At 38.6% G+C, this 17474-nt stretch overlaps 1 protein-coding gene across 1 annotated transcript in view; it reads right to left on the bottom strand.

Annotated features, from left to right (window-relative positions):
* Positions 1-10397, bottom strand: part of mmel1.S (membrane metallo-endopeptidase-like 1 S homeolog) — a 118151-nt gene extending 107754 nt beyond the window's left edge. The window contains exon 1 of the mRNA XM_041571511.1: positions 10325-10397. The gene's annotated coding sequence lies outside the window, so the exon portion shown is untranslated. The remainder of the gene's footprint in view (positions 1-10324) is intronic.
* Between the last annotated feature and the right edge of the window lie 7077 nt (positions 10398-17474).

The raw sequence follows: 17474 nt of genomic DNA, 5'->3' as shown, positions 1-17474 counted from the left end.
TGTTATCCTTACATCTATCTGCCCATATCATATACTTATCCTGACTTCAAGTCTGCTTAAATGTTCCCTGGTCTTGTCTACTGTTTTTGTTCAATGAATTTAAGTGCTATGTTATAGTTACAGGAAAAACATTTTTACAAGCCTTTTTTACTTGCAATCTCTCTGTGCCTTTTAGTTTTAATGCCCCTTGACTTGGACCTCTGGGAAACTCATAGCTGAAAGACGTAGTTGGATCCAAGTAGCTAGGGACCCACATATGACTACTATAGGAGGTAATGCATACAAGTTTTTCTTGATCTTTAGATGTTTTAGTTCTGATGTGTATACAAAGTCATGTCACTTTGTTCCTGTCAGTTTCTAACTTCCCACCATTCTCTCCTGTTTTAGCATGCTTCTTGTTTTAATTGAAACTCTACTGAACCATAATGAATCTGTAAGCTCCTAAAATATAATTTCTCTTTTGTCACTCCTCCAGAAGTCCTACAGCAACTTGAACGTTAGCAGCACTGATAAAGACACGCTCATGACCTCAGATGAATTTCTAATCGGTTCTGGATAATCACATGGAACCATTTAAACATTTTTAAAAGCTCTGTTATGAGTCAGACTTACACTGTATGTTTACTCCACTGCTGTATTTATTTTGGTGTTATTCTTTTTGGTGGAACAAAAAAAACATTGTTTTCTGTTGGAGAGCTACCAAATAAAGGCAAGCATATCTTCTGAATGCTATCAAGTTCCCACAGGATTGGGTCTGAAGATGTAAGCCAAATCAAAGTATATATATAAATATATAGTGAATAAAGTACCCCTCTGGTAAATTATAAGGATATTATTAAGTTACCGAGGAGTTTCATGACCATTCATGGCTTTTGTGTATTATATATATATATATATATATATATATATATATATATATATATATATATATATATATATATATATATATATGTGTGTGTGTATTGTTATGTAAGAGCCAGCAAATTCCATATACTCTTTCAAGTTAGCTGAGAAGTAACAAAATGGACTACAGGCTCCCAAATTGTTGAATGGGCCTCTCTATAAGATACTAATTGAGTGGGGAGACCACTCAGCATGAAGGTAAAATGTAGGAAATATTTTGCTTTCATTCAACGTTGTCAGAGGTTCCTAAGGGGAAAAAAACATTATTTGCATATATAGTTCTCTAGTTTTGAAATGTTCCTACAGTGTGGGGCACATTTACTTAGGGACGAATATCGAGGGTTAATTAACCCTCAATATTCGACCCTCGAAGTAAAATACCCACTCTCTCCCTTCCCTCTCTAGCCCTCTCTGCTTGCCCTTCCCCAATCCTTTTTATCCTGGATAGTGGCCAAGGAGGAGGGATTTCTCGCGAGCTATAGAGGAAACAGACTCAAGGCCCCAGCCCCCCCCCACCAGTGAAAATAGGGTCCTCTGTAGTTACACCACTGCACAAAATCAATTATAATGCACAAAATAATTATGTGATAGAACGATTTGCAGTTTAATACTCCCTCTTGTTTAAAATATGTGATGTACAACTACTAAACGCCAAAGGGTTCCTAAAATCTTTCTCCATTTAAAAAAAAAAAAAAAAAAAAAGTCTCCTTGTAAATAGCTATACAAGCAGAACGAGGTATGTTCTGTTCATTGCTGCTGTTTATCTTCATTTCACAAATAAGAATTTTAATGCAAAGTTGTACATTCTCATTGAACAATGTTTGGAAACTATGAGTGTTTCCCGTGGATTATTAACTTTAAAGAGAGTGGCTATAGTCTATAAACATTTGAATGAGAGTGTGTAACATCTAATTGTGCTCTTCACAAAAGCCTAGTTAGTATAACAGCCAGTGCTCCATTAGCAAAAACAGTAGGTATGAAGTATCCTTGTATGGAAGTCAGACAACTTTCAATTAGTTTGGTAGGAATTTAATGAACCAAGCTAGCTCAGATAAGATGCTTGTGGAGTCTCTGTTTAATTCATGAAGAGACAGCCTTTTGCATAAACACAAGTTTATTTTGTGGAGCAACTGCTCTCAACCTTTTCCAACAAGGTCACACATACACTACTTATTATAATCAACGCCTATGGCTTAAATGTAATGAAACAAAAAACTATTCATATTGTTAGTCTACCAGGTGTCTGGAAGTTGTAACAATTAACATTCAATCTTGTATCTTTGAAATGCAAATGCAAATATTTGAGACTATTCTAGTGTGAAACCGATAAAAGAGGGATTTAAATGCCTAGCCAATTATACAAAATGCAATTGTCAGGGCTCAAGTGATTACACTTATTTTAAATACAAAAGATTTCGTTAAGCAGAGATAATTGAATCTTTGAACGATACCTCTTATTTTTCAGATCTTGCCACCTTATCTGGCTGTTCATATTCCTGTGTAAGAAAGGAACCCATGCAGGTCTTCCTCAATTTCTCCTCCCTGGCTATTTCCTATAAGGAAGGCAGGGAGGAGAAATCGAGCGCCACACAATGGATTGCCAGATCGCCTTTTCTGTAGTGGAGCGCAAGCGGAGTTTCGGTAAGTGATTTCTTAATAAAGGCTGTGAGATTTTAAAGTTTAATTAGTCTTGGTGGCTTTTTTTGTGGTATACTATGTTTTTTTTAAAAAACATTTTGATTTTACAGGTCCTTTAACAGTGACTTATATTTAAATGTACAGGTATGGGACCTGTTATCCAGAATGCTCGGGACCTGGGGTTAAGTCTATTAGAAAATCATGTGAACATTAAATAAACCCAAATAGGCTGGTTCTGCTTCCAATAAGGGCCAATTATATCTTAGTTTGAATCAAATACAAGGTACTGTATTATTATTACAGAGAAAAAGGAAATTTTTAAAAATTTGGATTATTTGATTATAATGGAGTTTATGGAATGGACGGCCTTTCTGTAATTCTAAACTTTCTGGATTATGGGTTTCTGGATAACAAACATACCTCTCAACATTTAGGAAACAGAAAGTGGGACAAAAAGGTTTGGGAGTGTAGCTCAGCAATTTTTTTGTCCATGCCCATTTTTGTGGCCACACCCCCTAATTACCATGTTCATTTTACATAATTTGGCAGGTTATGAAAGTTTGAACACATTTCTATGGTATTTATATGCTATTACAGTTTGCAAATGAAGGTGAATTGCCCTTTAAGCTGTGATTCTTCATTCTTATCTTATCAAACTGTTACAAAAGAATGTTAAGTATCTATTCTGGGCTGTCTGCCAAGACCCAATTAAGTTAGACACTTTGTATCTATTTCTGGCTGTTCAGTGCAGCAGATCAAAGAGAAACTCAGGATTTATTAGTTCAAATCCATGACAGCGGGTTGAGCTGTCAAAAGCGGGACTGTCCCGCTCAAAACGGGACATTTGGGAGGTATGAACAAATCCCATACCTGTATACAAAATACTTCTTTTTTTTTTTGCTGTTACAGCTTTTCATGTTCCGTATAATGTTTTGAGTGCCAAACCCCCAAAAAAAATAAGGGGTTTATTACATGATCTCTGAACTTCTTCCCTTTGGCACCATTACCAGTATATAACAGGGGTAAGTGCTTTGTTTGTTCCAAAGGTCTGTAGGAGCATGTTGCATGCTGGGAGCAAGGGATGGAAAAAGGAAAACCAGGGAAATGGAGAAGTATTTCAAGGTCTCTCTTTTGCCCAGAATTTGTGATTGGTAGTACCAGGAGACTAATATGCACTCTGCTAGGCATAATTATGTTTTAATAATAATATAAAAAAAAGGCCAAATATTGGATGTTCTAAAATGATATTCCTATTTTCCTAGCTAGAATGAGAAAGACTTGTCCTGCTGTGAGAGCCATAATGAAGGTTTTAATTGTGAAGGCACAGCGCAGAAGCATTTTAAAAGGTTCTGTTGCTAAACAACAGAGAAACTGTTATTTCTTTGGCAAAACTAAATGTTTGGATTACAGACAGGATAATTGTGATACAAATACAGATAAATAGGAATACAGATATAAGAATATCCTCAGTCAGTTGGTTTCTTTCCTTTGACTTTAACGCCGGCGTCAAAATTGACACGAGCGTCAAAATTCGTGTTTCGCTAATTTTTCGGCGAAGCAAAACAGGAGAAATTTGCCCATCACTAAATCTCTTGGACTGCATTTTAACCAAATAAAATTCTAAAGTTAAAAGTAAAAGTTCTTGATGGTATTTAAGCTGCATTAATCCATATTGGTGGCAAAAAATCCTATTGGGTTAAATGATTTTTCAGCAATCTTAAAGGGGTTGTTCACCTTTATAGTAAGTTATAGTATGGCCATTCTAAACAACGTTTTAATTGGTCTGCATTTTTTCTTCTTTGTAGTTTTTGAATTATTTGCCATCCTCTGCCTCTTTTCAGCTTTCAGATTGGTGTCACTAACCCCAGTAACCATTGCTTTGTGAGGCTACAATTTTACTTTTTATTACTTACCTTTCTATGTAGGCCCTCTCCTCTTATTCTCTCAACCTCTCATTCATAGCAACCAAATTACAAACTGTAAAGCTGCTACAAAAAAAAGCTAAATAATTGAAAAACCACACATAATAAAAAAAATAAGACTAATTGCAAAACAATACATCACTAGAACGTAATTTTTTGTAAAGGGGAAGTTGTATCATTTTATATAATATACTATGTATTTTTTTTAACTGTATTGCTTAATAAAGGCAAGGTAATTGTAAAGACAATATAAATAGTGATGGGCGAATAATTTCGGCAGACAAATTCGAGGCGAGTTTCCGCATTTGGCCACAAGCAAATTAATTTCACCACTGAAAAATCCGCCGAGTCCGAAAAAAATTGTGTTTCGCACATTTTTCGCTGTTTCGTGAATTTCCCTGTAAATTCATAAATTTTTCGGCCCATCACTAAATATAAACTGTCATTTTTCTTCTGTCTGTTTACTGCAGTGCACTGCAGATTTCTGAAGATGGCACTAAAGCCTAGAACAGCATTTCCTAAGGGTCTAGTGGGTCTAGTCATTTATTTGGTATATCATATATATAAAATAATAACATGCCTGGAATATATGTGATATGAACATGTTTTTATGCTTGCTTCTAAGTATAGTTAAAAATGTATTCATGTTTGGATTCTTATTTTACTTATATGATATCCATGTTTTACATTATTTAAATTAGTTCTTTACAAATACATCTGGAATTGTTTGAATGCATACATATAGTAGGATTTAGGGTTAGGGTTAGTGTATTAGGGTTAGGGTTAGTGTGTATTAGGGTTAGGGTTATAAGGGTTAGGGTTATAAGGGTTAGGGTTAGTGTGTATTAGTGTATTAGGGTTAGGGTTAGTATAGTTAAAAATTAATTCATGTTTGGATTCTTATATTTCTTATATGATATCCACGTTTTACTTACATTATTTAAATTAGTTTTTTAAAAATACATCTGGAATTGTTTGAATGCATACATACAGTAGGGGGCCGATTCATGAAGCTCGAGTGAAGGATTCGAATGAAAAAAATTCGAATTTCGAAGTATTTTTTTGGTACTTCGACCATCGAATTGGTTAAATTCGTTCGAATTCGAACGAATCGAACGAAAAATCGTTCGACTATTCGACCATTCGATAGTCGAAGTACTTCCCCTTTAAAAAAAACTTCGACCCTTTACTTCGGCAGGTAAAACCTACCGAAGTCAATGTTAGCCTATGGGGAAGGTCCCCATAGGTTTGCTAACCTTTTTTTGATCGAAGGATTTTCCTTCGATCGTTGGATTAAAATCGTTCGAATCGTTAAATCCTTCGACTTCGATATTCGAAGTCGAAGGATTTCAATTCGAGGGTCGAATTTCGAAGTATTTTTAACTTCGAAATTCGACCCTTAATGAATCTGCCCCTAGGAGTTAGGGTTAGGGTTAGTGTATTAGGGTTAGGGTTATAAGGGTTAGGGTTATAAGGGTTAGGGTTAGTGTATTAGGGTTAGTGTGTATTAGTGTATTAGGGTTAGGGTTATAATGGTTAGGGTTAGTGTATTAGGGTTAGGGTTAGTGTATTAGGGTTAGTGTGTATTAGTGTGTTAGGGTTAGGGTTAGTATAGTTAAAAATTGATTCATGTTTGGATTCTTATATTTCTTATATGATATCCATGTTTTACTTGCATTATTTAAATTAGTTCTTTACAAATACATCTGGAATTGTTTGAATGCATACATGCAGTAGGATAATTGTAGATTCATCTAAGCACATTTTCAGCAGGTACAAAGATCCTGTTGGCAGTTACCAGGCACTCCACTATCATGGCTACTTTCCAGCTTTGCTGAAGATCAATCAAGAGTTAAATAGGGAAAATAAATCTGAGAACAAGTAAAGCCAGGTCACTGTAAACTGAGAGAAAGTCTGTATTTAGATGATGATGATGATTACATAAGTGGGAAAGTAGAGAAAAATGGCAGTAGCCTTAGCCAGAATATAAGTATTTAGCAGTTACAGAATTTGGCTTCCCGCTTCCCTTCTTATATAAAGATCTTGGTGCCATTTCATTGCATGATTATGATTTTGCTACTCTACTGGGGCTGAGGAGCTTGGGGTTTCTTTTCTGCATTACCTGCCCTTACAGAATATTTCTCTGATATTTCGGGCACCATTTACACAACAGGAAAGTTAACGGATTGATTGTAAACTAGGTACCCAATAATTAGCCACCTCAGCGCTATAGTAGTCTCTTTCCATAGCTGGTATGTACTGTAAATAAGCTCATATGTTCGGGCATGTTTACCTCTACACTTATTTAACCCTTACACTGATTTAAATACAAAAACTGAATGTGTTCATCCATTGTGTTACAGAACCCAGGGCACATGCTCCTGCATGTTTTCATTTGATCAGATCTCATTTTTTTCCCCATTTATACCTTTTGTGAGTGAACCTGATTTGTAAATTAAATTCGGAATTGTAATTCAAGAACATGTCTCTGCATACTATTTCTCATTATTGTCTCTGTATCAAAATCATTGTGACAAGGAGTTATAGGATTGGTTTGTTGTATCATGTAAACACTTAACAGGCAGAAGGACAAAGGCCTTACACATTTTGGGCCCTTACGTCCTATGATTATAGGAGTAAGAGCCCAAAATGTGTGAGGCCTTGGACTGTGATTTAAAAAGGGGGATGCACCGAATCCACTATTTTGGATACGGCCAAACCCCCAAATCCTTTGCGAAAGAGTTGGCCAAATATTGAACTAAATCCTAATTTGCATACTCAAATAAAGGGTGGGAAGGGAAAAACATGTTTACTTCCTTGTTTTGGGACAAAAAGTCACGCGATTTCCCCTCCCTGCCCCTAATTTGCATATGCAAATTTGGATTTGAATTCGGTTCGGCTGGGCAGAAGGATTTGGCCGAATCCGAATCCTGCTAAAAAAGACCGAATTCTGGATTCGGTACATCCCTAATTCAAAGACCTAGTTGTGTGACTTTTATTCTTATAAAAGTCTTGTCACTTTTATACTTGTAAAGTGACACAACTAAGTCTTTAGATCACAGTGTTTATTGGTTCCACATATAGAAACAGGAAGAAGGACCAAGGCCTTACACATTTTGTGCTCTTACTACCATACAGCATCTGAGTGGGCCCTCCCAGCCCAGACCCCCTCCACTCCTGAAGTCTGGCACACTCTGCCTGCTTGCCCCATCCATTCAACCCACTTGCCCCTCCCACTCCAACTCCACCCACTTGCCCCGCCTGCTCACTCGCTCCATGAAGTAGGTATGCTCCGAGTGGGCAGAATGTGGTTTGCTGGGGAGGACTGCAACTGGGTAGGGGGGCTCTTGGGGGGTGCGGGGGCCATGATGTGTCAGCCCCGGTGGGCTCTGACCCCCCCAGTCTGACCCTGCTCCCATAATAATAGGTGCATATGATTAAGGGCATAAGAGCCCAAATACCTAAGGCCTTTGGTTAATGCAAACCATGTTAGAAAATAATCCCAATGCTTTAAATATGTTTGTTAATACCCAACAACGTAACTGGCACGGGATGCGCAGCTGGGCCCCCCGCCCCCTCCATACGCCCGGAACCGACCGGAATAAGTGGCCCGCAAGCTGCCGGGGGGCCCTAAGGGGGTGCGGGCCCTGGCCCAAACGCACCCCCTGCTCCCCCAGTAGTTACGCCACTGTTAATACCCATGTGTTGTTGTTCTGCAATGTTGCCTTTGAAGCTAACAATTCAGAAAGCCATAATTAGCCTTAATTTGTGTATGGCTGTTAAAGCCTGGTTATGAGAAATCAATGCAAGATGCCTCTAAAAAGCAGATTAAGGGCAGGACTACATGGGCGATCCAATGTGCTGCGCAAAATCGTGTCGCAGCGTTGATGCGACGCGACACAACTGTCGGATGCAGATGCTGCACACTGCGTCTGCATCCAACAGTCGTGTTGCGTCCGATCAACAATGTGACACGATCCGACACTGGCATTACTTACTTTATTTCTGTCGCATCCGATGTGACACCTGTCACGCAGCACGTTGGATTGAGGCAGAATCGCCCGTGTAGTCCTGCCCTAAGGGAACATCACATAAGCTCTTTCAGGAATTCAAGTGATAATCCTATTACGTAAGTCTTCCTGGTTATGAAAACTGGACATCCAACAGAGGTATATATTTATATTACTGTGCATATGGTGATTGAACTTGGCAGAGGCTTCCAATCAGTAGATAGAGGGGTCCAGTCTCACTATCAGTCATTATTATGCATTGGGTGAGTTCACTTGCAACACTATAGCAGATAAGAGCAATTACGTGTCTATAACCTTAAAACCATATGTCTGACTATTTAAGTGTATAGAAATCATTCCTAAATCTGCTAATATACTTGGAATGTGGCATATTTACATAAATGTTAAACTGTAACTTGGATATTACATATGTGTTTGAATGATAATGAGATAAAATGGAGAGAATGTAATCGGGGCTGTGCTCACTGAGACTTGAAAAGTCATGGGTATGGGACTTGTTATGCAGAATGACCTTTGGTTTTTCCAGGAAAATGAATTTTTACGTAATTTTATTACTATTACCACTTTTATATTAATATTTTCAAACCTTTAGGGGGTTATTTACTAAACTTCAAATGCAAAAATCACAAAAAAAATTTGATATTTCTTTTATAAAATTTTCCATTTTAAAAAAAAATCACAATTTTTTGGAATTTATTAAACCCCCCCGAGAATGGAAAAGTCTGAATCTGAAAATCCGGCATCTCAGACCTGTAGAGGTTGCATATAAGTCAATGGGAGAAGTCCCAAGGATTTTTTGATGTGCGCTAATTTTCGGGCAATACCCCTAAGTTTTCTGAGTTTTCAGGTGAAAATTATGAAAAAATCATAAAAATCTAATGAAAAAGTCCGAAAAATTTGCGAAAATCAGATTTTTTCCGACATAGCAAATTTTCAGGAAAATGTAATAGTAGATAAGTGTAAAAAAACCAGAGCGGATTTTGTAGCAGAAAATATTGAGATAAATTCGGACTTTGATAAATAAACCCCTAAGTCTATAGTAAACCATTTAAACATTAAATAAACCCAATAGTCTGGTTTTGCCTCTGATACATTAGATTTTAGTTTGTACTAATAAAATACATAAATAGCATAATATATGTGATGGACAGAATTAATTGAACGCTCAAACATGGCATGTCATGGCAAGCTCTGTGAATAAACACTGCTAGTGAGAAAACATTTTATCCCAGACATACAATACAGACTGCTCGGGACCTGGGGTTTTCCGGATAATGGATCTTTCTGTAATTTGGATCTTCACACCTTAAGTCTACTAGAAAATCATGTAAACTTTAAATGAACCCAATAAGACGGTTTTGCTTCCAATAAGGATTAATTATATATTGTACATTGTACTGTTTTATTATTACAGAGAAAAAGGAAATAATTAAAAAAAAAAAAAGTTAAATTATTGGTTAAAATGTAATATTTGGGAAATGGCCTTTCCGTAATTCGGAGCTTTATGGATACATACTGAAAACTGAGTAAAAAACTGTTTTTAAGACATGCGGTTAGTTTTTGTTTACCAATTTAATTAGCAACTGACACTCTATTTTAGGATGGACACCATATATATGAATACATTTTACACCCAAATATGCCTCTGGAATTATTCTTTCCACCCCCCCCCAAAATTTACAGATGACTTGCAGAGTAAAACAAACCCAAATGGGCTCACAGTGAAATGACAGAAAAATGAGTATTCTTACTTCTTATTCTGAGAGGCGATCTTTCTGCAGAGCAACAGCAGCAGGAGGCAGGTAGTAAGTGAATTTCAGAGAATCAGACCTGATGTTTACATGTTCTTGTGTAATGAAAGGCTAATTCACATCAACAGCCCAGATAACAAGGTTTTCCCAGGAAGATGGTTTTCACAAAGTGCTGAAACGACCGCCTGCCCCTCTCTATTGTTTTCTATCTTTTCTGGGTCCTGGTATCTCAACATTCTCAGGAGCCTGCGGTTACCCAATGAATTCTCTGTGCTGATAATACATTATCACAGTGGGACACATTTAACTCTATCAAATCTATACTATGTAGTGGAATTCCAGTGTCCTCTTAACTGCGGCATAATGCACTGGAGGTAAAACATGCATTTGAATTGTATGGTTTCACTTGTACAGGTATGGAATCCGTTATCCGGAAACCCGCTATCCACGGAATTCCTAATTACGGAAATGCCATCTCCCGTAGATTCTATTGTCAAATAATTAAAAATGTTAAAAATGATTTCCTATTTCTATGTAATAATAAAACAGTATCTTGTACTTGGTCCCAACTAGTGATGGGCGAATTTATTCACCAGGTGCAAATTCGCTCCCAATTTCCGCTTTTCGTCGCTGGCAAATAAATTCACAAATTTGCCATGAAAATTCACTGGCTTATTCATTATTACATTTTCCCCGAAATTTTTTTTGGATTTTTCACCCCGAAAACTCAGATTTCTTATGTTTCTTGCCCGAAAACTCAGAAAACTTCGCGGTATTGCACGAAACCCAGCAAACATCAAAAAATCATTGGGACTTCTCCCATTGCCTTATATGCAACCTCAACATGCCTGATTTTCTGATTCAAATGTTTCCATCCATGGGGTTTAATAAATTCCGAAAAATTTGTGATTTTTTTTAAAAGTCAGATTTTATAAAAATATGTGATTTTTGCATTTGGAGTTTAATAAATAACACCCTTAAAGTATGTTCATGACTATTTAGGCAATGTCATGGCTGCTGTTTACAGAGATGGGATCAATGTAAGTATCAAAGCACATTAAATGTGCGGAGCCATGGGCGGAGCCATGGGCGGGGCGCCGACGAAAATGTAAGTTTTCATCGGCAGGCAATGGATTTTGTAAATGGTATTACAAATTACCGGCAGCTACACCGGCTAGGTTGGTAAAATACCGGCCGGGTGGCAACTCTAAAGGTAAGAGATATAAAAGAGCAATATTTACATAAACATATTACAGACTTTTTAATAGGCCACTTAATATGATATAAATTATCGTTCGTTTGTTAAGTATTTGTTCTGGTGTTTTAGGATTCCTTTAACAGGATAGTGGGATACCCTAAAAGAGTGCTGCCCCACTTCTGTGGTAGCAAGGGCCAGAATTTTTCGGGCCTACGTGGTGGAGGGCCAATAATGGAAGCCATTGTTGACCACTCCCCCTTTAAAGGAGAAATCAACCTGTGGTGGAAAAAAATCCCTATCCCCCACCCAGCTAGACTTCCCTCCCTCGTCCCCCCAGGCTAACTACCCCCCTGGGGAGATATATACTCCATACTTACCCCTCGACGCAGGTTCTTCCAGCAAAATTCCACGTGTCTATCTTCTGTGTCCTTGGTAAGCTGACTGAGAGATCGGCAATTTCCGTGTAATTCTGCGCATGTACAGCTGCGCAAACCGGCAAACTGCTACAACTGCACATGCACAGAAATACCGATCTCCCAGTCATCTTACAGAGGACGCAGAAGATGGACGCGTGGAACTCCTCTGGAAGAATCTGCACCAAGGGGTAAGTATGGAGTATGGGGCTTTTCCCGGGGGGGGGGTAGTTAGCCTGGGGGGACGGGGGGAGGGAAGTCTACCTGGGGGAGGGTTTTTTTCCTCACAGGTTGATTTCTTCTTTAAACCACACCCATTTAAACCACACCCATTTAAACCACAACCATGTTATCTCAAGAACGTTTAAGACCATGTCCACATTAATGTTGGTAACACACCAAAAAAAAAGAAAAAAATGTTTGTGCTCACTGCAGAGACATCACTCATCACTCATGTGTATAAAATTGAAGTCAAACCCTTACAGTAAATATACCATAAGAATACCAACACAATTTTTTTGATTTTACTTTGGAGTGCTGTTCTTATATCTACCAGGCAGCTGGTATCTTGTATCAGGAAGCTGTTATCTGTTACCTTCCCATTGTTCTGTTGTTAGGCTACTGGGGGGGGGAGGGAGGGGGTGATATCGTTCGCTATCATAGACTAAATACAGTACAGCACACTAATTTATCTTTCTTCTATGACATGCCCATACCTCCCAACATTTAAAAAATGAAAAGACTGACAAATAGTTATGGCCACACCCCCTAATTACCATGCCCATGTTACACAATTTGGTAGGTTATGAAAGTTTGAACTCATTTCTGGGAGTTTTGGTGCAATGTTTTATGTTATTAACAGTTTTGCTAATGAAAGTGAATTGCCCTTAAAGCTGAGTCTCACTTCTCCCAAGTGACCTGCTTATCTTAAATAGTTACAATTACATAGTTACATAGTTAAATTGGGTTGAAAAAAGACAAAGTCCATCAAGTTCAACCCCTCCAAATGAAAACCCAGCATCCATATACACACACCCCTCCCTACTTTTAATTAAAATTCTATATACCCATACCTATACTAACTATAGAGCTTAGTATCACAATAGCCTTTGATATTATGTCTGTTCAAAAAATCATCCAAGCCATTCTTAAAGGCATTAACTGAATCAGCATCACAACATCACCCGGCAGTGCATTCCACAACCTCACTGTCCTGACTGTGAAGAACCCCCTACGTTGCTTCAAATGAAAGTTCTTTTCTTCTAGTCTGAAGGGGAGGCCTCTGGTACGGTGATCCACTTTATGGGTAAAAAGGTCCCCTGCTATTTGTCTATAATGTCCTCTAATGTACTTGTAAAGTGTAATCATGTCCCCTCGCAAGCGCCTTTTTTCCAGAGAAAACAACCCCAACCTTGACAGTCTACCCTCATAATTTAAGTCTTCCATCCCTCTAACCAGTTTAGTTGCACTTAGTCTCTGCACTCTCTCCAGCTCATTTATATCCCTCTTAAGGACTGGAGTCCAAAACTGCCCCCATACTCCAGATGAGGCCTCACCAGGAACCTATAAAGAGGCATAATTATGTTTTCATCCCTTGAGTTAATGCCCTTTTTTATGCAAGACAGAACTTTATTTGCTTTAGTAGCCACAGAATGACACTGCCCAGAATTAGACAACGTGTTATCTACAAAGACCCCTAGATCCTTCTCATTTAAGGAAACTCCCAACACACTGCCATTTAGTGTATAACTTGCATTTATATTATTTTTGCCAAAGTGCATAACCTGCATTTATCAACATTGAACCTCATTTTCCAGTTTGCTGCCCAGTTTTCTAGTTTAGACAAATCACTAATTGTTTCTTTGCTTATCTTAAATTGTTACAAAAGTATCAAAGTACAGCTGTTGAGTGTTCTGGGCTCCCTGCCAACAAGGCTCTTAATTTAATTACATTTAAGAAACTTTGTATCTTTTTCCCGAGTCAGTGTAGGAGATCAAAGAGACAGGGGCAGATTTAAGTGGCTAAAGCTAGCTTCAATTTGGTAGCGCTACCGCCCGCAGGGACATTGCCAATTTACTAACGGGTGCAGGCGCAAATTCTCTAGCGAAAGAGACAGACGCTAGCGGTGATTCGCACTCTATTGCCAGGGGACTTTTCGCTCTGGCAAATGGACATTACTCTGCAAATTCACAAAAATTCGGATTTTACCTTGCCTTCGCCACCTCACACCAGTCGAAGTGCACTGGAGTACATAGAGAGTCCCCAATCTTCTGTTACTTACATCACATTCTGTGAGTGAAAAATGCATCAAAGTTCAAAAAACGCTGGCGACTTTTCCTTTTTTCCGAGTGATAGCCTGCAAAAGTCCATACAATTTTTTTTTGGGTAACCGGTTTCCCCCATACATTTTCTAACAGTTTACAGTGGGCTCATGTGTAGGGCATTATAACAACTTGATTGTCTTTATTAAGGTTCCCTGGACTTATGTAATGAACAGTGTAAATGTAAAGTATTTGCTGCAACATATAACATAAAGTCCATACAACTTTAATATGGAGTTTACCTGAGTGCAAGATCTCTAGCGAATTTTCCCTAGGCAGAAATGAACGCCAGCATATCTTGGCTTTGAAACGCTCGCATTAGCGAAGTACCGATATCGAAAAGTCGCCAGCATTCGACGCCCAGTACGAAACTCCGCATGTTAGTGAATTGCCGTTGTCTGAGCGAATTTTCGCCTGACGAAGTGTTGCGCTGGGTGCAAAGTGGACGCTGGCAAATTTTCACCAGTTAGCAAATCTGCCCCAAAGTTGAGACATTTCTGTAACAAACCCGGGACTGCCGGCTGAGCTGTCAAAATCGGGACTGTCCCACAGAAAACAGGACAGTTGGGAGGTATGCATGCCCTGTGTTTACAGGATATAAGCAGAGAGGTAAAACCAAAACAAGGAATGGGTTAAGTAGACTTCACAAGCACAAAAATCACCTCCGCCTGTGCCTGCATTTAATGAAGGGTTGCTGTTGCCTTGAAGTACTTTTCTGCCTTGGTTCCAAGCATCTGCTGACAGATATTTTTTGCCATCCATAACATCTATTAGTGTTGTCACTCAGGATCTTATTTCTATGATCCCAAAACATTTAAATCTGTATACTGAGGCAGACTTTATTCAAAGGGCGTTGATTTACAGCAATCATGTCTATATCAGGTTGTTTTTTGTGACTGCTAGTGATGCTAATTGAGTTATTACAATTATTTATATTCCCCGTGTACTAAAATGTTTCTTTTTTTTTTAATTTTTTTATAATATTGCGTCTGCCTCCATGGTCAGTAGTCATTAAACTGTCATTATGCTGAACAAACATGGATTTAGAGTTCTCCAATGTCTGAGACCTCGTTAAAAAGTTACAGCTTAGAAAATGAAGATATTCTATTCGGTCTCATAACAATCTGGTCACTGAAGGCAAATCTTTCATGAGAATTCTCGGATGATGTTACAGAGCAATCGCGACTTTTCCCACTCATAAGCATTCAGAGATGCAGGAAAATAAATGAGGCTCGGCGAGTAGAAGATGCCAATGAATATTACTTTACACAGCAAAATATGTGGATGCAAATCCTATTATTGTATTAAAATGGTATTTATAGAACTGTATGTGAGATGTAAAAAATAGCAACTTTAGCAACATCTTAACGATGTATGTTATTGTTTTATTTAGGATTTCTCACCAGCCCCCATTGTTATCAATTCAAGTGTTCATTTAATTGAAGAATGTCCTTGAAATAGATTTTATCTGCTAAATAGCAGATAATACGGGTGCTTTGGGTGCTATTTTTACACTAAAATGTTAGTTTTGGGACAAGCTACTCATCCAACTGATGCTGAGGCCTGTTTATCAACTGTCTCCGTTTAGTGGTTTTAGAGGTTTTTGAAACCAAAACTAAACTCCAAATGGAAAAAACACAATGGGCAAAAAGTCACAGAAAAGCAGCAAAAACGCAACTTAATTTGTCATACAATTACTTTTTTGTATTGTCGCACAACATAAAAAAACTAGGGATGCCCAAATCCAGGATTCGGTTTGGGATTCGGGCTTTTTCCGCAGGATTGGGATTCGGCCGAATCCTTGTGCCTGGCTGAACCGAACCTGAATCCTAATGTTCATATGTGAATTAGGGGCGGGAAGGGGAATTTCGTGATTTTTAATCTCAAAACAAGAAAGTAAAAATGTTTTCTCACTTTTTGTTTCCTGCCCCTAATTTGCAGGTGTAAATAAGGATTTGATTCGGGATTCAGCCGAATCCCAAATAGTGGATTTGGTGCATCCCTATAAAAAACAAATCAAAGATCTTCCAGTTGTAAAATATGCCATTGATTTTTTTCCATAATTTCAACAGGTTTTAGCTGGATTATTTTTGTATTTGAAATGATTGTAGTTTTGTCACATAATATATCCCAGAAACGTTGCCTTTTTTCCACAACTTTTTTTGGATTTTTGGTGTCATAAAATACTGACCCCCAAGAGTTGCAGTTTAATAAATCAGCCCCCCAGTTTCCTTCCAACTGTAATTATAGCTGAAAGTTTCATGAGCACTAGGGTTGAGCAATTGTTTTGCCTGATATGTATTTTTGCCAATCGGCACTAGAATTCCACCATGTATATTGTTGCACCAGAAAAATTTTTGTTTTCATTAGCTACAAAAAACATTTTTAAGACAGGAAATAGCTGGACTGAGGGTGGACAAAGAGAGAGGTGTGGTGTCAGGGGAACAAGCAGTTCACTTCCTTATCTTCTGAGCTGAGTCGCCACAGTATGGAAGGGCTGTTATAGATGCAGCATGGTAGAGTGGCCAATTGGCTTTACCCTGGGAGCTGAGATCTCAGAGATGGGTCTCCACAGAGTGGGGAAGGCTGTGAAGGGAGCAAAATGGCAAAGTGGTTGGTTGACCTTACTCTCTGAGCCAGGCCTGGACTGGGAGTCAAAATAGGTCCTGTCATTCCAAGTACACAGAGGCCCAAACAGCCCCCTACCAGCCCACTGTATTGTAGCTTTCTATGGAGCCGTACAGCAGCCCCTCTGGCATTTGCCAGAACCCACAGGTGTCCAGTCCGGGCCTGCTCTGAGCCAGGCATGATCTGCTAGTGGTAGGTCTCCACAGCATGCAGAGGTTACACTCTGAGCCATGCATGTACCACTGGAAGAAGCATGGTAAGTGGTTGGTTGACCTTACCCTCAGAGCTGGGCAGGTGCAGCTGAGGACCACCAGAGCAGATGGGCAGGCTGACCTGTACCTAACCCGTTGTTATTAAAAGAAGGGTAAGATTGGTATCCAGGATGGAATAAATTGCCTCTAAAATGCTGTGTTAACATCCCAGTCTACCAAATGGACAGAGTAAATGGTAATTTGTAGCAAAACAATGCCATGTCTTCCTAGGTCAAGTCTCCTGGCCTAGTGTTATAGTGGTTTTGGTTCTTGTGCTCATTGCAGTGAACTATTTGGGCTGGTGTGGCAGGCAATCACACCTAGTGGGAAGTTCAACTTGCTCTAACTTGTCTAACAAATATACATCCACAGAAGGGTGGCAAAAACACAAGTCATAGATTATTTAAAGGTATTTCAA

The sequence above is a fragment of the Xenopus laevis genome, chromosome 7S (genome assembly GCF_017654675.1).
Source record: "Xenopus laevis strain J_2021 chromosome 7S, Xenopus_laevis_v10.1, whole genome shotgun sequence".
Classification (NCBI taxonomy): domain Eukaryota; kingdom Metazoa; phylum Chordata; class Amphibia; order Anura; family Pipidae; genus Xenopus; species Xenopus laevis.
The sequence above is the reverse complement of the archived record's forward strand: the minus strand, read 5'-3'. Positions and strand labels throughout refer to the sequence as shown.